The 20643-nt window shown below is 41.5% G+C and overlaps 23 non-coding genes across 23 annotated transcripts; all 23 read left to right on the top strand.

The window, feature by feature from the left end:
- Positions 1-1247: 1247 nt before the first annotated feature.
- trnal-cag (transfer RNA leucine (anticodon CAG)) lies at positions 1248-1330 on the top strand. The gene has a single exon. It is a non-coding gene; the product is annotated as a tRNA-Leu (tRNA).
- A 704-nt stretch (positions 1331-2034) lies between these two features.
- trnal-cag (transfer RNA leucine (anticodon CAG)) lies at positions 2035-2117 on the top strand. The gene has a single exon. It is a non-coding gene; the product is annotated as a tRNA-Leu (tRNA).
- A 1169-nt stretch (positions 2118-3286) lies between these two features.
- trnal-cag (transfer RNA leucine (anticodon CAG)) lies at positions 3287-3369 on the top strand. The gene has a single exon. It is a non-coding gene; the product is annotated as a tRNA-Leu (tRNA).
- Positions 3370-4073: 704 nt separating this feature from the next.
- Positions 4074-4156, top strand: trnal-cag (transfer RNA leucine (anticodon CAG)). The gene has a single exon. It is a non-coding gene; the product is annotated as a tRNA-Leu (tRNA).
- A 704-nt stretch (positions 4157-4860) lies between these two features.
- On the top strand, positions 4861-4943 carry trnal-cag (transfer RNA leucine (anticodon CAG)). Its single transcript has one exon. It is a non-coding gene; the product is annotated as a tRNA-Leu (tRNA).
- Positions 4944-6051: 1108 nt separating this feature from the next.
- trnal-cag (transfer RNA leucine (anticodon CAG)) lies at positions 6052-6134 on the top strand. Its single transcript has one exon. It is a non-coding gene; the product is annotated as a tRNA-Leu (tRNA).
- Positions 6135-6838: 704 nt separating this feature from the next.
- On the top strand, positions 6839-6921 carry trnal-cag (transfer RNA leucine (anticodon CAG)). The gene has a single exon. It is a non-coding gene; the product is annotated as a tRNA-Leu (tRNA).
- A 704-nt stretch (positions 6922-7625) lies between these two features.
- On the top strand, positions 7626-7708 carry trnal-cag (transfer RNA leucine (anticodon CAG)). Its single transcript has one exon. It is a non-coding gene; the product is annotated as a tRNA-Leu (tRNA).
- Positions 7709-8007: 299 nt separating this feature from the next.
- Positions 8008-8090, top strand: trnal-cag (transfer RNA leucine (anticodon CAG)). Its single transcript has one exon. It is a non-coding gene; the product is annotated as a tRNA-Leu (tRNA).
- Positions 8091-8784: 694 nt separating this feature from the next.
- trnal-cag (transfer RNA leucine (anticodon CAG)) lies at positions 8785-8867 on the top strand. The gene has a single exon. It is a non-coding gene; the product is annotated as a tRNA-Leu (tRNA).
- A 1108-nt stretch (positions 8868-9975) lies between these two features.
- On the top strand, positions 9976-10058 carry trnal-cag (transfer RNA leucine (anticodon CAG)). Its single transcript has one exon. It is a non-coding gene; the product is annotated as a tRNA-Leu (tRNA).
- Positions 10059-11568: 1510 nt separating this feature from the next.
- On the top strand, positions 11569-11651 carry trnal-cag (transfer RNA leucine (anticodon CAG)). Its single transcript has one exon. It is a non-coding gene; the product is annotated as a tRNA-Leu (tRNA).
- Positions 11652-12759: 1108 nt separating this feature from the next.
- trnal-cag (transfer RNA leucine (anticodon CAG)) lies at positions 12760-12842 on the top strand. The gene has a single exon. It is a non-coding gene; the product is annotated as a tRNA-Leu (tRNA).
- A 769-nt stretch (positions 12843-13611) lies between these two features.
- Positions 13612-13694, top strand: trnal-cag (transfer RNA leucine (anticodon CAG)). The gene has a single exon. It is a non-coding gene; the product is annotated as a tRNA-Leu (tRNA).
- Positions 13695-14398: 704 nt separating this feature from the next.
- trnal-cag (transfer RNA leucine (anticodon CAG)) lies at positions 14399-14481 on the top strand. The gene has a single exon. It is a non-coding gene; the product is annotated as a tRNA-Leu (tRNA).
- A 769-nt stretch (positions 14482-15250) lies between these two features.
- Positions 15251-15333, top strand: trnal-cag (transfer RNA leucine (anticodon CAG)). Its single transcript has one exon. It is a non-coding gene; the product is annotated as a tRNA-Leu (tRNA).
- Positions 15334-16037: 704 nt separating this feature from the next.
- On the top strand, positions 16038-16120 carry trnal-cag (transfer RNA leucine (anticodon CAG)). The gene has a single exon. It is a non-coding gene; the product is annotated as a tRNA-Leu (tRNA).
- Positions 16121-16824: 704 nt separating this feature from the next.
- trnal-cag (transfer RNA leucine (anticodon CAG)) lies at positions 16825-16907 on the top strand. Its single transcript has one exon. It is a non-coding gene; the product is annotated as a tRNA-Leu (tRNA).
- A 704-nt stretch (positions 16908-17611) lies between these two features.
- On the top strand, positions 17612-17694 carry trnal-cag (transfer RNA leucine (anticodon CAG)). Its single transcript has one exon. It is a non-coding gene; the product is annotated as a tRNA-Leu (tRNA).
- A 704-nt stretch (positions 17695-18398) lies between these two features.
- On the top strand, positions 18399-18481 carry trnal-cag (transfer RNA leucine (anticodon CAG)). The gene has a single exon. It is a non-coding gene; the product is annotated as a tRNA-Leu (tRNA).
- Positions 18482-19185: 704 nt separating this feature from the next.
- On the top strand, positions 19186-19268 carry trnal-cag (transfer RNA leucine (anticodon CAG)). The gene has a single exon. It is a non-coding gene; the product is annotated as a tRNA-Leu (tRNA).
- Positions 19269-19567: 299 nt separating this feature from the next.
- On the top strand, positions 19568-19650 carry trnal-cag (transfer RNA leucine (anticodon CAG)). Its single transcript has one exon. It is a non-coding gene; the product is annotated as a tRNA-Leu (tRNA).
- A 704-nt stretch (positions 19651-20354) lies between these two features.
- trnal-cag (transfer RNA leucine (anticodon CAG)) lies at positions 20355-20437 on the top strand. The gene has a single exon. It is a non-coding gene; the product is annotated as a tRNA-Leu (tRNA).
- The last annotated feature ends 206 nt before the right edge of the window (positions 20438-20643 follow it).

Consider the following 20643-nt stretch of genomic DNA (forward strand, 5'->3'; position numbering starts at 1 on the left):
ACTTTTATAATTTTCACTACTTACAGAGGTTTCCAGTCAGGAAGGCCAAGCAGTCTAAGGCGCTGCGTTCAGGTCGCAGTCTCCAATGGACGTGTGCGTTGGAATCCAACTTCTAACACGGATTGATGTGGTTCACTTGCTCGCTAGCCTGTAAAGTGATTAGGTAAAGGCCACAATACTTTGCTGTGATCTTCTAAAGTCCTAATAGTCCCATCGCTAGAGTATTGGTCTAAAGATGGCATTAATGTTACAAAGTAACATGCTAGAGGCGTGCACTTGCATGAATGGTAGCTGCACTGCTTCAAGGTAAGATGCTGCAATGCGGCGTCTAGACAATATTCTATGTAAGAATATACTAACAAAGGGTAAAGCAATGACATATGCAGTGTACGAAATCCAGATACTTTTTGTAATTTTCACTACTTACAGAGGTTTCCAGTCAGGAAGGCCAAGCAGTCTAAGGCGCTGCGTTCAGGTCGCAGTCTCCAATGGACGTGTGCGTTGGAATCCAACTTCTAACACAGATTGATGTGGTTCACTTGCTCGCTAGCCTTTAAAGTGATTAGGTAAAGGCCACAATACTTTGCTGTGATCTTCTAAAGTCCTAATAGTCCCATCGCTAGAGTATTGGTATAAAGATGGCATTAAAGTTACAAAGTAACATGCTAGAGGCTTTCACTTACATGAATGCTAGCTGCACTGCTTCAAGGTAAGATGCTGCAATGCGGCGTCTAGACACAATATTCTATGTAAGCATATAATAACAAAGGGTAAAGCAATGACATATGCAGTGTACGAAATCAAGATACTTTTATAATTTTCCCTACTTACGGCATTTTCCAGTGAGGAAGGCCAAGCAGTCTAAGGCGCTGCGTTTAGGTCGCAGTCTCCAATGGACGTGTGCGTTGGAATCCAACTTCTAACACGGATTGATGTGGTTCACTTGCTCGCTAGCCTGTAAAGTGATTAGGTAAAGGCCACAATACTTTGCTGTGATTTTCTAAAGTCCTAATAGTCCCATCGCTAGAGTATTGGTATAAAGATGGCATTAATGTTACAAAGTAACATGCTAGAGGCTTTAACTTACATGAATGGTAGCTGCACTGCTTCAAGGTAAGATGCTGCAATGCGGCGTCTAGACACAATATTCTATGTAAGAATATACTAACAAAGGGTAAAGCAATGACATATGCAGTGTACGAAATCCAGATACTTTCTGTAATTTTCACTACTTACAGCATTTTCAAGTCAGGATGGCCGAGCGGTCTAAGGCGCTGCGTTCAGGTCGCAGTCTCCATTGGAGGCGTGGGTTCGAATCCCACTTCTGACAGGATAGATTTGGTTGACTTTCTCGGGTGCCTGTATTGAGATTAGGTAAAGGCAACAATGCTGTGCTGTGATTTTGTAAAGTCCTAATAGTCCCGTCGCTAGAGTATAGATATAAAGCTGGCATTAATGTTACAAATTAAATGAATGGTAGCTGCACTGCTTTAAGGTAAGATGCTCCAATGCGGCGTCTAGACACAATATTCTATGTAAGCATATAATAACAAAGGGTAAAGCAATGACATATGCAGTGTACGAAATTAAGATACTTTTTGTAATTTTCACTACTTACAGAGGTTTCCAGTCAGGAAGGCCAAGCAGTCTAAGGCGCTGCGTTCAGGTCGCAGTCTCCAATGGACGTGTGCGTTGGAATCCAACTTCTAACACGGATTGATGTGGTTCACTTGCTCGCTAGCCTGTAAAGTGATTAGGTAAAGGCCACAATACTTTGCTGTGATCTTCTAAAGTCCTAATAGTCCCATCGCTAGAGTATTGGTATAAAGATGGCATTAATGTTACAAAGTAACATGTTAGAGGCTTTAACTTACATGAATGGTAGCTGCACTGCTTCAAGGTAAGATGCTGCAATGCGGCGTCTAGACACAATATTCTATGTAAGAATATACTAACAAAGGGTAAAGCAATGACATATGCAGTGTACGAAATCCAGATACTTTCTGTAATTTTCACTACTTACAGCATTTTCAAGTCAGGATGGCCGAGCGGTCTAAGGCGCTGCGTTCAGGTCGCAGTCTCCATTGGAGGCGTGGGTTCGAATCCCACTTCTGACAGGATAGATTTGGTTCACTTTCTCGGTTGCCTGTATTGAGATTAGGTAAAGGCAACAATGCTGTGCTGTGATTTTGTAAAGTCCTAATAGTCCCGTCGCTAGAGTATAGATATAAAGCTGGCATTAATGTTACAAATTAAATGAATGGTAGCTGCACTGCTTTAAGGTAAGATGCTCCAATGCGGCGTCTAGACACAATATTCTATGTAAGCATATAATAACAAAGGGTAAAGCAATGACATATGCAGTGTACGAAATTAAGATACTTTTTGTAATTTTCACTACTTACAGAGGTTTCCAGTCAGGAAGGCCAAGCAGTCTAAGGCGCTGCGTTCAGGTCGCAGTCTCCAATGGACGTGTGCGTTGGAATCCAACTTCTAACACGGATTGATGTGGTTCACTTGCTCGCTAGCCTGTAAAGTGATTAGGTAAAGGCCACAATACTTTGCTGTGATCTTCTAAAGTCCTAATAGTCCCATCGCTAGAGTATTGGTATAAAGATGGCATTAATGTTACAAAGTAACATGCTAGAGGCTTTAACTTACATGAATGGTAGCTGCACTGCTTCAAGGTAAGATGCTGCAATGCGGCGTCTAGACACAATATTCTATGTAAGAATATACTAACAAAGGGTAAAGCAATGACATATGCAGTGTACGAAATCCAGATACTTTTTGTAATTTTCACTACTTACAGAGGTTTCCAGTCAGGAAGGCCAAGCAGTCTAAGGCGCTGCGTTCAGGTCGCAGTCTCCAATGGACGTGTGCGTTGGAATCCAACTTCTAACACGGATTGATGTGGTTCACTTGCTCGCTAGCCTGTAAAGTGATTAGGTAAAGGCCACAATACTTTGCTGTGATCTTCTAAAGTCCTAATAGTCCCATCGCTAGAGTATTGGTATAAAGATGGCATTAATGTTACAAAGTAACATGCTAGAGGCTTTAACTTACATGAATGGTAGCTGCACTGCTTCAAGGTAAGATGCTGCAATGCACTGCTTCAAGGATTTGCGATTCTGGGCTATACAAAATAAAATGACTTGACTTGCAATGCGGCGTCTAGACACAATATTCTATGTAAGAATATACTAACAAAGGGTAAAGCAATGACATATGCAGTGTACGAAATCCAGATACTTTCTGTAATTTTCACTACTTACAGCATTTTCAAGTCAGGATGGCCGAGCGGTCTAAGGCGCTGCGTTCAGGTCGCAGTCTCCATTGGAGGCGTGGGTTCGAATCCCACTTCTGACAGGATAGATTTGGTTCACTTTCTCGGTTGCCTGTATTGAGATTAGGTAAAGGCAACAATGCTGTGCTGTGATTTTGTAAAGTCCTAATAGTCCCGTCGCTAGAGTATAGATATAAAGCTGGCATTAATGTTACAAATTAAATGAATGGTAGCTGCACTGCTTTAAGGTAAGATGCTCCAATGCGGCGTCTAGACACAATATTCTATGTAAGCATATAATAACAAAGGGTAAAGCAATGACATATGCAGTGTACGAAATTAAGATACTTTTTGTAATTTTCACTACTTACAGAGGTTTCCAGTCAGGAAGGCCAAGCAGTCTAAGGCGCTGCGTTCAGGTCGCAGTCTCCAATGGACGTGTGCGTTGGAATCCAACTTCTAACACGGATTGATGTGGTTCACTTGCTCGCTAGCCTGTAAAGTGATTAGGTAAAGGCCACAATACTTTGCTGTGATTTTCTAAAGTCCTAATAGTCCCATCGCTAGAGTATTGGTATAAAGATGGCATTAATGTTACAAAGTAACATGCTAGAGGCTTTAACTTACATGAATGGTAGCTGCACTGCTTCAAGGTAAGATGCTGCAATGCGGCGTCTAGACACAATATTCTATGTAAGAATATACTAACAAAGGGTAAAGCAATGACATATGCAGTGTACGAAATCCAGATACTTTCTGTAATTTTCACTACTTACAGCATTTTCAAGTCAGGATGGCCGAGCGGTCTAAGGCGCTGCGTTCAGGTCGCAGTCTCCATTGGAGGCGTGGGTTCGAATCCCACTTCTGACAGGATAGATTTGGTTCACTTTCTCGGTTGCCTGTATTGAGATTAGGTAAAGGCAACAATGCTGTGCTGTGATTTTGTAAAGTCCTAATAGTCCCGTCGCTAGAGTATAGATATAAAGCTGGCATTAATGTTACAAATTAAATGAATGGTAGCTGCACTGCTTTAAGGTAAGATGCTCCAATGCGGCGTCTAGACACAATATTCTATGTAAGCATATAATAACAAAGGGTAAAGCAATGACATATGCAGTGTACGAAATTAAGATACTTTTTGTAATTTTCACTACTTACAGAGGTTTCCAGTCAGGAAGGCCAAGCAGTCTAAGGCGCTGCGTTCAGGTCGCAGTCTCCAATGGACGTGTGCGTTGGAATCCAACTTCTAACACGGATTGATGTGGTTCACTTGCTCGCTAGCCTGTAAAGTGATTAGGTAAAGGCCACAATACTTTGCTGTGATTTTCTAAAGTCCTAATAGTCCCATCGCTAGAGTATTGGTATAAAGATGGCATTAATGTTACAAAGTAACATGCTAGAGGCTTTAACTTACATGAATGGTAGCTGCACTGCTTCAAGGTAAGATGCTGCAATGCGGCGTCTAGACACAATATTCTATGTAAGAATATACTAACAAAGGGTAAAGCAATGACATATGCAGTGTACGAAATCCAGATACTTTCTGTAATTTTCACTACTTACAGCATTTTCAAGTCAGGATGGCCGAGCGGTCTAAGGCGCTGCGTTCAGGTCGCAGTCTCCATTGGAGGCGTGGGTTCGAATCCCACTTCTGACAGGATAGATTTGGTTCACTTTCTCGGTTGCCTGTATTGAGATTAGGTAAAGGCAACAATGCTGTGCTGTGATTTTGTAAAGTCCTAATAGTCCCGTCGCTAGAGTATAGATATAAAGCTGGCATTAATGTTACAAATTAAATGAATGGTAGCTGCACTGCTTTAAGGTAAGATGCTCCAATGCGGCGTCTAGACACAATATTCTATGTAAGCATGTAATAACAAAGGGTAAAGCAATGACATATGCAGTGTACGAAATTAAGATACTTTTTGTAATTTTCACTACTTACAGAGGTTTCCAGTCAGGAAGGCCAAGCAGTCTAAGGCGCTGCGTTCAGGTCGCAGTCTCCAATGGACGTGTGCGTTGGAATCCAACTTCTAACACGGATTGATGTGGTTCACTTGCTCGCTAGCCTGTAAAGTGATTAGGTAAAGGCCACAATACTTTGCTGTGATTTTCTAAAGTCCTAATAGTCCCATCGCTAGAGTATTGGTATAAAGATGGCATTAATGTTACAAAGTAACATGCTAGAGGCTTTCACTTACATGAATGCTAGCTGCACTGCTTCAAGGTAAGATGCTACAATGCGGCGTCTAGACACAATATTCTATGTAAGCATATAATAACAAAGGGTAAAGCAATGACATATGCAGTGTACGAAATCAAGATACTTTTATAATTTTCACTACATACGGCATTTTCCAGTCAGGAAGGCCAAGCAGTCTAAGGCGCTGCGTTTAGGTCGCAGTCTCCAATGGACGTGTGCGTTGGAATCCAACTTCTAACACGGATTGATGTGGTTCACTTGCTCGCTAGCCTGTAAAGTGATGAGGTAAAGGCCACAATACTTTGCTGTGATTTTCTAAAGTCCTAATAGTCCCATCGCTAGAGTATTGGTATAAAGATGGCATTAAAGTTACAAAGTAACATGCTAGAGGCTTTAACTTACATGAATGGTAGCTGCACTGCTTCAAGGTAAGATGCTGCAATGCGGCGTCTAGACACAATATTCTATGTAAGAATATACTAACAAAGGGTAAAGCAATGACACATGCAGTGTACGAAATCCAGATACTTTCTGTAATTTTCACTACTTACAGCATTTTCAAGTCAGGATGGCCGAGCGGTCTAAGGCGCTGCGTTCAGGTCGCAGTCTCCATTGGAGGCGTGGGTTCGAATCCCACTTCTGACAGGATAGATTTGGTTCACTTTCTCGGGTGCCTGTATTGAGATTAGGTAAAGGCAACAATGCTGTGCTGTGATTTTGTAAAGTCCTAATAGTCCCGTCGCTAGAGTATAGATATAAAGCTGGCATTAATGTTACAAATTAAATGAATGGTAGCTGCACTGCTTTAAGGTAAGATGCTCCAATGCGGCGTCTAGACACAATATTCTATGTAAGCATATAATAACAAAGGGTAAAGCAATGACATATGCAGTGTACGAAATTAAGATACTTTTTGTAATTTTCACTACTTACAGAGGTTTCCAGTCAGGAAGGCCAAGCAGTCTAAGGCGCTGCGTTCAGGTCGCAGTCTCCAATGGACGTGTGCGTTGGAATCCAACTTCTAACACGGATTGATGTGGTTCACTTGCTCGCTAGCCTGTAAAGTGATTAGGTAAAGGCCACAATACTTTGCTGTAATCTTCTAAAGTCCTAATAGTCCCATCGCTAGAGTATTGGTATAAAGATGGCATTAATGTTACAAAGTAACATGCTAGAGGCTTTAACTTACATGAATGGTAGCTGCACTGCTTCAAGGTAAGATGCTGCAATGCGGCGTCTAGACACAATATTCTATGTAAGAATATACTAACAAAGGGTAAAGCAATGACATATGCAGTGTACGAAATCCAGATACTTTCTGTAATTTTCACTACTTACAGCATTTTCAAGTCAGGATGGCCGAGCGGTCTAAGGCGCTGCGTTCAGGTCGCAGTCTCCATTGGAGGCGTGGGTTCGAATCCCACTTCTGACAGGATAGATTTGGTTCACTTTCTCGGTTGCCTGTATTGAGATTAGGCAAAGGCAACAATGCTGTGCTGTGATTTTGTAAAGTCCTAATAGTCCCGTCGCTAGAGTATAGATATAAAGCTGGCATTAATGTTACAAATTAAATGAATGGTAGCTGCACTGCTTTAAGGTAAGATGCTCCAATGCGGCGTCTAGACACAATATTCTATGTAAGCATATAATAACAAAGGGTAAAGCAATGACATATGCAGTGTACGAAATTAAGATACTTTTTGTAATTTTCACTACTTACAGAGGTTTCCAGTCAGGAAGGCCAAGCAGTCTAAGGCGCTGCGTTCAGGTCGCAGTCTCCAATGGACGTGTGCGTTGGAATCCAACTTCTAACACGGATTGATGTGGTTCACTTGCTCGCTAGCCTGTAAAGTGATTAGGTAAAGGCCACAATACTTTGCTGTGATTTTCTAAAGTCCTAATAGTCCCATCGCTAGAGTATTGGTATAAAGATGGCATTAATGTTACAAAGTAACATGCTAGAGGCTTTAACTTACATGAATGGTAGCTGCACTGCTTCAAGGTAAGATGCTGCAATGCGGCGTCTAGACACAATATTCTATGTAAGAATATACTAACAAAGGGTAAAGCAATGACATATGCAGTGTACGAAATCCAGATACTTTCTGTAATTTTCACTACTTACAGCATTTTCAAGTCAGGATGGCCGAGCGGTCTAAGGCGCTGCGTTCAGGTCGCAGTCTCCATTGGAGGCGTGGGTTCGAATCCCACTTCTGACAGGATAGATTTGGTTCACTTTCTCGGTTGCCTGTATTGAGATTAGGTAAAGGCAACAATGCTGTGCTGTGATTTTGTAAAGTCCTAATAGTCCCGTCGCTAGAGTATAGATATAAAGCTGGCATTAATGTTACAAATTAAATGAATGGTAGCTGCACTGCTTTAAGGTAAGATGCTCCAATGCGGCGTCTAGACACAATATTCTATGTAAGCATGTAATAACAAAGGGTAAAGCAATGACATATGCAGTGTACAAAATCCAGATACTTTTTGTAATTTTCACTACTTACAGAATTTTCAAGTCAGGATGGCCGAGCGGTCTAAGGCGCTGCGTTCAGGTCGCAGTCTCCATTGGAGGCGTGGGTTCGAATCCAACTTCTGACAGGATAGATTTGGTTCGGTTGCCTGTATTGAGATTAGGTAAAGGCAACAATGCTGTGCTGTGATTTTGTAAAGTATCAATAGTCCCGTCGCTAGAGTATAGGTATAAAGATGGCATTATTGTTACCAATTAAATGAATGGTAGCTGCACTGCTTTAAGGTAAGATGCTGCAATGCGGCGTCTAGACACAATATTCTATGTAAGCATATAATAACAAAGGGTAAAGCAATGACATATGCAGTGTACGAAATCAAGATACTTTTATAATTTTCACTACTTACAGAGGTTTCCAGTCAGGAAGGCCAAGCAGTCTAAGGCGCTGCGTTCAGGTTGCAGTCTCCAATGGACGTGTGCGTTGGAATCCAACTTCTAACACGGATTGATGTGGTTTACTTGCTCGCTAGCCTGTAAAGTGATTAGGTAAAGGCCACAATACTTTGCTGTGATTTTCTAAAGTCCTAATAGTCCCATCGCTAGAGTATTGGTATAAAGATGGCATTAATGTTACAAAGTAACATGCTAGAGGCTTTCACTTACATGAATGCTAGCTGCACTGCTTCAAGGTAAGATGCTGCAATGCGGCGTCTAGACACAATATTCTATGTAAGCATATAATAACAAAGGGTAAAGCAATGACATATGCAGTGTACGAAATCAAGATACTTTTATAATTTTTAATACTTACAGCATTTTCAAGTCAGGATGGCCGAGCGGTCTAAGGCGCTGCGTTCAGGTCGCAGTCTCCATTGGAGGCGTGGGTTCGAATCCCACTTCTGACAGGATAGATTTGGTTCACTTGCTCGGTTGCCTGTATTGAGATTAGGTAAAGGCAACAATGCTGTGCTGTGATTTTGTAAAGTCCTAATAGTCCCGTCGCTAGAGTATAGATATAAAGCTGGCACTAATGTTACAAATTAAATGAATGGTAGCTGCACTGCTTTAAGGTAAGATGCTCCAATGTGGCGTCTAGACACAATATTCTATGTAAGCATATAATAACAAAGGGTAAAGCAATGACATATGCAGTGTACGAAATTAAGATACTTTTTGTAATTTTCACTACTTACAGAGGTTTCCAGTCAGGAAGGCCAAGCAGTCTAAGGCGCTGCGTTCAGGTCGCAGTCTCCAATGGACGTGTGCGTTGGAATCCAACTTCTAACACGGATTGATGTGGTTCACTTGCTCGCTAGCCTGTAAAGTGATTAGGTAAAGGCCACAATACTTTGCTGTGATTTTCTAAAGTCCTAATAGTCCCATCGCTAGAGTATTGGTATAAAGATGGCATTAATGTTACAAAGTAACATGCTAGAGGCTTTCACTTACATGAATGCTAGCTGCACTGCTTCAAGGTAAGATGCTACAATGCGGCGTCTAGACACAATATTCTATGTAAGCATATAATAACAAAGGGTAAAGCAATGACATATGCAGTGTACGAAATCAAGATACTTTTATAATTTTCACTACTTACGGCATTTTCCAGGCAGGAAGGCCAAGCAGTCTAAGGCGCTGCGTTTAGGTCGCAGTCTCCAATGGACGTGTGCGTTGGAATCCAACTTCTAACACGGATTGATGTGGTTCACTTGCTCGCTAGCCTGTAAAGTGATGAGGTAAAGGCCACAATACTTTGCTGTGATTTTCTAAAGTCCTAATAGTCCCATCGCTAGAGTATTGGTATAAAGATGGCATTAAAGTTACAAAGTAACATGCTAGAGGCTTTCACTTGCATGAATGCTAGCTGCACTGCTTCAAGGTAAGATGCTGCAATGCGGCGTCTAGACACAATATTCTATGTAAGAATATACTAACAAAGGGTAAAGCAATGACATATGCAGTGTACGAAATCCAGATACTTTTTGTATTTTTCACTACTTACGATATTTTCAAGTCAGGATGGCCGAGCGGTCTAAGGCGCTGCGTTCAGGTCGCAGTCTCCATTGGAGGCGTGGTTTCGAATCCCACTTTTGACAGGATAGATTTGGTTCACTTGCTCGGCTGCCTGTATTGAGATTAGGTAAAGGCAACAATGCTGTGCTGTGATTTTGTAAAGTATCAATAGTCCCGTCGCTAGAGTATAGGTATAAAGATGGCATTAATGTTACCAATTAAATGAATGGTAGCTGCACTGCTTTAAGGTAAGATGCTGCAATGCGGCGTCTAGACACAATATTCTATGTAAGCATATAATAACAAAGGGTAAAGCAATGACATATGCAGTGTACGAAATCAAGATACTTTTATAATTTTCACTACTTACAGAGGTTTCCAGTCAGGAAGGCCAAGCAGTCTAAGGCGCTGCGTTCAGGTCGCAGTCTCCAATGGACGTGTGCGTTGGAATCCAACTTCTAACACGGATTGATGTGGTTCACTTGCTCGCTAGCCTGTAAAGTGATTAGGTAAAGGCCACAATACTTTGCTGTGATCTTCTAAAGTCCTAATAGTCCCATCGCTAGAGTATTGGTCTAAAGATGGCATTAATGTTACAAAGTAACATGCTAGAGGCGTGCACTTGCATGAATGGTAGCTGCACTGCTTCAAGGTAAGATGCTGCAATGCGGCGTCTAGACAATATTCTATGTAAGAATATACTAACAAAGGGTAAAGCAATGACATATGCAGTGTACGAAATCCAGATACTTTTTGTAATTTTCACTACTTACAGAGGTTTCCAGTCAGGAAGGCCAAGCAGTCTAAGGCGCTGCGTTCAGGTCGCAGTCTCCAATGGACGTGTGCGTTGGAATCCAACTTCTAACACAGATTGATGTGGTTCACTTGCTCGCTAGCCTTTAAAGTGATTAGGTAAAGGCCACAATACTTTGCTGTGATCTTCTAAAGTCCTAATAGTCCCATCGCTAGAGTATTGGTATAAAGATGGCATTAAAGTTACAAAGTAACATGCTAGAGGCTTTCACTTACATGAATGCTAGCTGCACTGCTTCAAGGTAAGATGCTGCAATGCGGCGTCTAGACACAATATTCTATGTAAGCATATAATAACAAAGGGTAAAGCAATGACATATGCAGTGTACGAAATCAAGATACTTTTATAATTTTCACTACTTACGGCATTTTCCAGTGAGGAAGGCCAAGCAGTCTAAGGCGCTGCGTTTAGGTCGCAGTCTCCAATGGACGTGTGCGTTGGAATCCAACTTCTAACACGGATTGATGTGGTTCACTTGCTCGCTAGCCTGTAAAGTGATTAGGTAAAGGCCACAATACTTTGCTGTGATTTTCTAAAGTCCTAATAGTCCCATCGCTAGAGTATTGGTATAAAGATGGCATTAATGTTACAAAGTAACATGCTAGAGGCTTTAACTTACATGAATGGTAGCTGCACTGCTTCAAGGTAAGATGCTGCAATGCGGCGTCTAGACACAATATTCTATGTAAGAATATACTAACAAAGGGTAAAGCAATGACATATGCAGTGTACGAAATCCAGATACTTTCTGTAATTTTCACTACTTACAGCATTTTCAAGTCAGGATGGCCGAGCGGTCTAAGGCGCTGCGTTCAGGTCGCAGTCTCCATTGGAGGCGTGGGTTCGAATCCCACTTCTGACAGGATAGATTTGGTTCACTTTCTCGGGTGCCTGTATTGAGATTAGGTAAAGGCAACAATGCTGTGCTGTGATTTTGTAAAGTCCTAATAGTCCCGTCGCTAGAGTATAGATATAAAGCTGGCATTAATGTTACAAATTAAATGAATGGTAGCTGCACTGCTTTAAGGTAAGATGCTCCAATGCGGCGTCTAGACACAATATTCTATGTAAGCATGTAATAACAAAGGGTAAAGCAATGACATATGCAGTGTACGAAATTAAGATACTTTTTGTAATTTTCACTACTTACAGAGGTTTCCAGTCAGGAAGGCCAAGCAGTCTAAGGCGCTGCGTTCAGGTCGCAGTCTCCAATGGACGTGTGCGTTGGAATCCAACTTCTAAAACGGATTGATGTGGTTCACTTGCTCGCTAGCCTGTAAAGTGATTAGGTAAAAGCCACAATACTTTGCTGTGATTTTCTAAAGTCCTAATAGTCCCATCGCTAGAGTATTGGTATAAAGATGGCATTAATGTTACAAAGTAACATGCTAGAGGCTTTCACTTACATGAATGCTAGCTGCACTGCTTCAAGGTAAGATGCTACAATGCGGCGTCTAGACACAATATTCTATGTAAGCATATAATAACAAAGGGTAAAGCAATGACATATGCAGTGTACGAAATCAAGATACTTTTATAATTTTCACTACATACGGCATTTTCCAGTCAGGAAGGCCAAGCAGTCTAAGGCGCTGCGTTTAGGTCGCAGTCTCCAATGGACGTGTGCGTTGGAATCCAACTTCTAACACGGATTGATGTGGTTCACTTGCTCGCTAGCCTGTAAAGTGATGAGGTAAAGGCCACAATACTTTGCTGTGATCTTCTAAAGTCCTAATAGTCCCATCGCTAGAGTATTGGTATAAAGATGGCATTAATGTTACAAAGTAACATGCTAGAGGCTTTAACTTACATGAATGGTAGCTGCACTGCTTCAAGGTAAGATGCTGCAATGCGGCGTCTAGACACAATATTCTATGTAAGAATATACTAACAAAGGGTAAAGCAATGACATATGCAGTGTACGAAATCCAGATACTTTCTGTAATTTTCACTACTTACAGCATTTTCAAGTCAGGATGGCCGAGCGGTCTAAGGCGCTGCGTTCAGGTCGCAGTCTCCATTGGAGGCGTGGGTTCGAATCCCACTTCTGACAGGATAGATTTGGTTCACTTTCTCGGTTGCCTGTATTGAGGTTAGGTAAAGGCAACAATGCTGTGCTGTGATTTTGTAAAGTCCTAATAGTCCCGTCGCTAGAGTATAGATATAAAGCTGGCATTAATGTTACAAATTAAATGAATGGTAGCTGCACTGCTTTAAGGTAAGATGCTCCAATGCGGCGTCTAGACACAATATTCTATGTAAGCATATAATAACAAAGGGTAAAGCAATGACATATGCAGTGTACGAAATTAAGATACTTTTTGTAATTTTCACTACTTACAGAGGTTTCCAGTCAGGAAGGCCAAGCAGTCTAAGGCGCTGCGTTCAGGTCGCAGTCTCCAATGGACGTGTGCGTTGGAATCCAACTTCTAACACGGATTGATGTGGTTCACTTGCTCGCTAGCCTGTAAAGTGATTAGGTAAAGGCCACAATACTTTGCTGTGATCTTCTAAAGTCCTAATAGTCCCATCGCTAGAGTATTGGTATAAAGATGGCATTAATGTTACAAAGTAACATGCTAGAGGCTTTAACTTACATGAATGGTAGCTGCACTGCTTCAAGGTAAGATGCTGCAATGCACTGCTTCAAGGATTTGCGATTCTGGGCTATACAAAATAAAATGACTTGACTTGACTTGCAATGCGGCGTCTAGACACAATATTCTATGTAAGAATATACTAACAAAGGGTAAAGCAATGACATATGCAGTGTACGAAATCCAGATACTTTCTGTAATTTTCACTACTTACAGCATTTTCAAGTCAGGATGGCCGAGCGGTCTAAGGCGCTGCGTTCAGGTCGCAGTCTCCATTGGAGGCGTGGGTTCGAATCCCACTTCTGACAGGATAGATTTGGTTGACTTTCTCGGGTGCCTGTATTGAGATTAGGTAAAGGCAACAATGCTGTGCTGTGATTTTGTAAAGTCCTAATAGTCCCGTCGCTAGAGTATAGATATAAAGCTGGCATTAATGTTACAAATTAAATGAATGGTAGCTGCACTGCTTTAAGGTAAGATGCTCCAATGCGGCGTCCAGACACAATATTCTATGTAAGCATATAATAACAAAGGGTAAAGCAATGACATATGCAGTGTACGAAATTAAGATACTTTTTGTAATTTTCACTACTTACAGAGGTTTCCAGTCAGGAAGGCCAAGCAGTCTAAGGCGCTGCGTTCAGGTCGCAGTCTCCAATGGACGTGTGCGTTGGAATCCAACTTCTAACACGGATTGATGTGGTTCACTTGCTCGCTAGCCTGTAAAGTGATTAGGTAAAGGCCACAATACTTTGCTGTGATCTTCTAAAGTCCTAATAGTCCCATCGCTAGAGTATTGGTATAAAGATGGCATTAATGTTACAAAGTAACATGCTAGAGGCTTTAACTTACATGAATGGTAGCTGCACTGCTTCAAGGTAAGATGCTGCAATGCGGCGTCTAGACACAATATTCTATGTAAGAATATACTAACAAAGGGTAAAGCAATGACATATGCAGTGTACGAAATCCAGATACTTTCTGTAATTTTCACTACTTACAGCATTTTCAAGTCAGGATGGCCGAGCGGTCTAAGGCGCTGCGTTCAGGTCGCAGTCTCCATTGGAGGCGTGGGTTCGAATCCCACTTCTGACAGGATAGATTTGGTTCACTTTCTCGGTTGCCTGTATTGAGGTTAGGTAAAGGCAACAATGCTGTGCTGTGATTTTGTAAAGTCCTAATAGTCCCGTCGCTAGAGTATAGATATAAAGCTGGCATTAATGTTACAAATTAAATGAATGGTAGCTGCACTGCTTTAAGGTAAGATGCTCCAATGCGGCGTCTAGACACAATATTCTATGTAAGCATATAATAACAAAGGGTAAAGCAATGACATATGCAGTGTACGAAATTAAGATACTTTTTGTAATTTTCACTACTTACAGAGGTTTCCAGTCAGGAAGGCCAAGCAGTCTAAGGCGCTGCGTTCAGGTCGCAGTCTCCAATGGACGTGTGCGTTGGAATCCAACTTCTAACACGGATTGATGTGGTTCACTTGCTCGCTAGCCTGTAAAGTGATTAGGTAAAGGCCACAATACTTTGCTGTGATCTTCTAAAGTCCTAATAGTCCCATCGCTAGAGTATTGGTATAAAGATGGCATTAATGTTACAAAGTAACATGCTAGAGGCTTTAACTTACATGAATGGTAGCTGCACTGCTTCAAGGTAAGATGCTGCAATGCACTGCTTCAAGGATTTGCGATTCTGGGCTATACAAAATAAAATGACTTGACTTGACTTGCAATGCGGCGTCTAGACACAATATTCTATGTAAGAATATACTAACAAAGGGTAAAGCAATGACATATGCAGTGTACGAAATCCAGATACTTTCTGTAATTTTCACTACTTACAGCATTTTCAAGTCAGGATGGCCGAGCGGTCTAAGGCGCTGCGTTCAGGTCGCAGTCTCCATTGGAGGCGTGGGTTCGAATCCCACTTCTGACAGGATAGATTTGGTTCACTTTCTCGGTTGCCTGTATTGAGATTAGGTAAAGGCAACAATGCTGTGCTGTGATTTTGTAAAGTCCTAATAGTCCCGTCGCTAGAGTATAGATATAAAGCTGGCATTAATGTTACAAATTAAATGAATGGTAGCTGCACTGCTTTAAGGTAAGATGCTCCAATGCGGCGTCTAGACACAATATTCTATGTAAGCATATAATAACAAAGGGTAAAGCAATGACATATGCAGTGTACGAAATTAAGATACTTTTTGTAATTTTCACTACTTACAGAGGTTTCCAGTCAGGAAGGCCAAGCAGTCTAAGGCGCTGCGTTCAGGTCGCAGTCTCCAATGGACGTGTGCGTTGGAATCCAACTTCTAACACGGATTGATGTGGTTCACTTGCTCGCTAGCCTGTAAAGTGATTAGGTAAAGGCCACAATACTTTGCTGTGATCTTCTAAAGTCCTAATAGTCCCATCGCTAGAGTATTGGTATAAAGATGGCATTAATGTTACAAAGTAACATGCTAGAGGCTTTAACTTACATGAATGGTAGCTGCACTGCTTCAAGGTAAGATGCTGCAATGCGGCGTCTAGACACAATATTCTATGTAAGAATATACTAACAAAGGGTAAAGCAATGACATATGCAGTGTACGAAATCCAGATACTTTCTGTAATTTTCACTACTTACAGCATTTTCAAGTCAGGATGGCCGAGCGGTCTAAGGCGCTGCGTTCAGGTCGCAGTCTCCATTGGAGGCGTGGGTTCGAATCCCACTTCTGACAGGATAGATTTGGTTCACTTTCTCGGTTGCCTGTATTGAGATTAGGTAAAGGCAACAATGCTGTGCTGTGATTTTGTAAAGTCCTAATAGTCCCGTCGCTAGAGTATAGATATAAAGCTGGCATTAATGTTACAAATTAAATGAATGGTAGCTGCACTGCTTTAAGGTAAGATGCTCCAATGCGGCGTCTAGACACAATATTCTATGTAAGCATATAATAACAAAGGGTAAAGCAATGACATATGCAGTGTACGAAATTAAGATACTTTTTGTAATTTTCACTACTTACAGAGGTTTCCAGTCAGGAAGGCCAAGCAGTCTAAGGCGCTGCGTTCAGGTCGCAGTCTCCAATGGACGTGTGCGTTGGAATCCAACTTCTAACACGGATTGATGTGGTTCACTTGCTCGCTAGCCTGTAAAGTGATTAGGTAAAGGCCACAATACTTTGCTGTGATTTTCTAAAGTCCTAATAGTCCCATCGCTAGAGTATTGGTATAAAGATGGCATTAATGTTACAAAGTAACATGCTAGAGGCTTTAACTTACATGAATGGTAGCTGCACTGCTTCAAGGTAAGATGCTGCAATGCGGCGTCTAGACACAATATTCTATGTAAGAATATACTAACAAAGGGTAAAGCAATGACATATGCAGTGTACGAAATCCAGATACTTTCTGTAATTTTCACTACTTACAGCATTTTCAAGTCAGGATGGCCGAGCGGTCTAAGGCGCTGCGTTCAGGTCGCAGTCTCCATTGGAGGCGTGGGTTCGAATCCCACTTCTGACAGGATAGATTTGGTTCACTTTCTCGGTTGCCTGTATTGAGATTAGGTAAAGGCAACAATGCTGTGCTGTGATTTTGTAAAGTCCTAATAGTCCCGTCGCTAGAGTATAGATATAAAGCTGGCATTAATGTTACAAATTAAATGAATGGTAGCTGCACTGCTTTAAGGTAAGATGCTCCAATGCGGCGTCTAGACACAATATTCTATGTAAGCATGTAATAACAAAGGGTAAAGCAATGACATATGCAGTGTACGAAATTAAGATACTTTTTGTAATTTTCACTACTTACAGAGGTTTCCAGTCAGGAAGGCCAAGCAGTCTAAGGCGCTGCGTTCAGGTCGCAGTCTCCAATGGACGTGTGCGTTGGAATCCAACTTCTAAAACGGATTGATGTGGTTCACTTGCTCGCTAGCCTGTAAATTGATGAGGTAAAGGCCACAATACTTTGCTGTGATTTTCTAAAGTCCTAATAGTCCCATCGCTAGAGTATTGGTATAAAGATGGCATTAATGTTACAAAGTAACATGCTAGAGGCTTTCACTTACATGAATGGTAGCTGCACTGCTTCAAGGTAAGATGCTGCAATGCGGCGTCTAGACACAATATTCTATGTAAGAATATACTAACAAAGGGTAAAGCAATGACAAATGCAGTGTACGAAATCCAGATACTTTCTGTAATTTTCACTACTTACAGCATTTTCAAGTCAGGATGGCCGAGCGGTCTAAGGCGCTGCGTTCAGGTCGCAGTCTCCATTGGAGGCGTGGGTTCGAATCCCACTTCTGACAGGATAGATTTGGTTGACTTTCTCGGGTGCCTGTATTGAGATTAGGTAAAGGCAACAATGCTGTGCTGTGATTTTGTAAAGTCCTAATAGTCCCGTCGCTAGAGTATAGATATAAAGCTGGCATTAATGTTACAAATTAAATGAATGGTAGCTGCACTGCTTTAAGGTAAGATGCTCCAATGCGGCGTCTAGACACAATATTCTATGTAAGCATATAATAACAAAGGGTAAAGCAATGACATATGCAGTGTACGAAATTAAGATACTTTTTGTAATTTTCACTACTTACAGAGGTTTCCAGTCAGGAAGGCCAAGCAGTCTAAGGCGCTGCGTTCAGGTCGCAGTCTCCAATGGACGTGTGCGTTGGAATCCAACTTCTAACACGGATTGATGTGGTTCACTTGCTCGCTAGCCTGTAAAGTGATTAGGTAAAGGCCACAATACTTTGCTGTGATCTTCTAAAGTCCTAATAGTCCCATCGCTAGAGTATTGGTATAAAGATGGCATTAATGTTACAAAGTAACATGCTAGAGGCTTTAACTTACATGAATGGTAGCTGCACTGCTTCAAGGTAAGATGCTGCAATGCGGCGTCTAGACACAATATTCTATGTAAGAATATACTAACAAAGGGTAAAGCAATGACATATGCAGTGTACGAAATCCAGATACTTTCTGTAATTTTCACTACTTACAGCATTTTCAAGTCAGGATGGCCGAGCGGTCTAAGGCGCTGCGTTCAGGTCGCAGTCTCCATTGGAGGCGTGGGTTCGAATCCCACTTCTGACAGGATAGATTTGGTTCACTTTCTCGGTTGCCTGTATTGAGATTAGGTAAAGGCAACAATGCTGTGCTGTGATTTTGTAAAGTCCTAATAGTCCCGTCGCTAGAGTATAGATATAAAGCTGGCATTAATGTTACAAATTAAATGAATGGTAGCTGCACTGCTTTAAGGTAAGATGCTCCAATGCGGCGTCTAGACACAATATTCTATGTAAGCATATAATAACAAAGGGTAAAGCAATGACATATGCAGTGTACGAAATTAAGATACTTTTTGTAATTTTCACTACTTACAGAGGTTTCCAGTCAGGAAGGCCAAGCAGTCTAAGGCGCTGCGTTCAGGTCGCAGTCTCCAATGGACGTGTGCGTTGGAATCCAACTTCTAACACGGATTGATGTGGTTCACTTGCTCGCTAGCCTGTAAAGTGATTAGGTAAAGGCCACAATACTTTGCTGTGATTTTCTAAAGTCCTAATAGTCCCATCGCTAGAGTATTGGTATAAAGATGGCATTAATGTTACAAAGTAACATGCTAGAGGCTTTAACTTACATGAATGGTAGCTGCACTGCTTCAAGGTAAGATGCTGCAATGCGGCGTCTAGACACAATATTCTATGTAAGAATATACTAACAAAGGGTAAAGCAATGACATATGCAGTGTACGAAATCCAGATACTTTCTGTAATTTTCACTACTTACAGCATTTTCAAGTCAGGATGGCCGAGCGGTCTAAGGCGCTGCGTTCAGGTCGCAGTCTCCATTGGAGGCGTGGGTTCGAATCCCACTTCTGACAGGATAGATTTGGTTCACTTTCTCGGTTGCCTGTATTGAGATTAGGTAAAGGCAACAATGCTGTGCTGTGATTTTGTAAAGTCCTAATAGTCCCGTCGCTAGAGTATAGATATAAAGCTGGCATTAATGTTACAAATTAAATGAATGGTAGCTGCACTGCTTTAAGGTAAGATGCTCCAATGCGGCGTCTAGACACAATATTCTATGTAAGCATGTAATAACAAAGGGTAAAGCAATGACATATGCAGTGTACGAAATCCAGATACTTTTTGTAATTTTCACTACTTACAGAATTTTTAAGTCAGGATGGCCGAGCGGTCTAAGGCGCTGCGTTCAGGTCGCAGTCTCCATTGGAGGCGTGGGTTCGAATCCCACTTCTGACAGGATAGATTTGGTTCACTTGCTCGGTTGCCTGTATTGAGATTAGGTAAAGGCAACAATGCTGTGCTGTGATTTTGTAAAGTCCTAATAGTCCCGTCGCTAGAGTATAGATATAAAGCTGGCACTAATGTTACAAATTAAATGAATGGTAGCTGCACTGCTTTAAGGTAAGATGCTCCAATGTGGCGTCTAGACACAATATTCTATGTAAGCATATAATAACAAAGGGTAAAGCAATGACATATGCAGTGTACGAAATTAAGATACTTTTTGTAATTTTCACTACTTACAGAGGTTTCCAGTCAGGAAGGCCAAGCAGTCTAAGGCGCTGCGTTCAGGTCGCAGTCTCCAATGGACGTGTGCGTTGGAATCCAACTTCTAACACGGATTGATGTGGTTCACTTGCTCGCTAGCCTGTAAAGTGATTAGGTAAAGGCCACAATACTTTGCTGTGATTTTCTAAAGTCCTAATAGTCCCATCGCTAGAGTATTGGTATAAAGATGGCATTAATGTTACAAAGTAACATGCTAGAGGCTTTCACTTACATGAATGCTAGCTGCACTGCTTCAAGGTAAGATGCTACAATGCGGCGTCTAGACACAATATTCTATGTAAGCATATAATAACAAAGGGTAAAGCAATGACATATGCAGTGTACGAAATCAAGATACTTTCTGTAATTTTCACTACTTACAGCATTTTCAAGTCAGGATGGCCGAGCGGTCTAAGGCGCTGCGTTCAGGTCGCAGTCTCCATTGTAGGCGTGGGTTCGAATCCCACTTCTGACAGGATAGATTTGGTTGACTTTCTCGGTTGCCTGTATTGAGATTAGGTAAAGGCAACAATGCTGTGCTGTGATTTTGTAAAGTCCTAATAGTCCCGTCGCTAGAGTATAGATATAAAGCTGGCATTAATGTTACAAATTAAATGAATGGTAGCTGCACTGCTTTAAGGTAAGATGCTCCAATGCGGCGTCTAGACACAATATTCTATG

The sequence above is a fragment of the Gasterosteus aculeatus genome, chromosome 13, assembly GCF_964276395.1.
Source record: "Gasterosteus aculeatus chromosome 13, fGasAcu3.hap1.1, whole genome shotgun sequence".
Lineage (NCBI taxonomy): Eukaryota > Metazoa > Chordata > Actinopteri > Perciformes > Gasterosteidae > Gasterosteus > Gasterosteus aculeatus.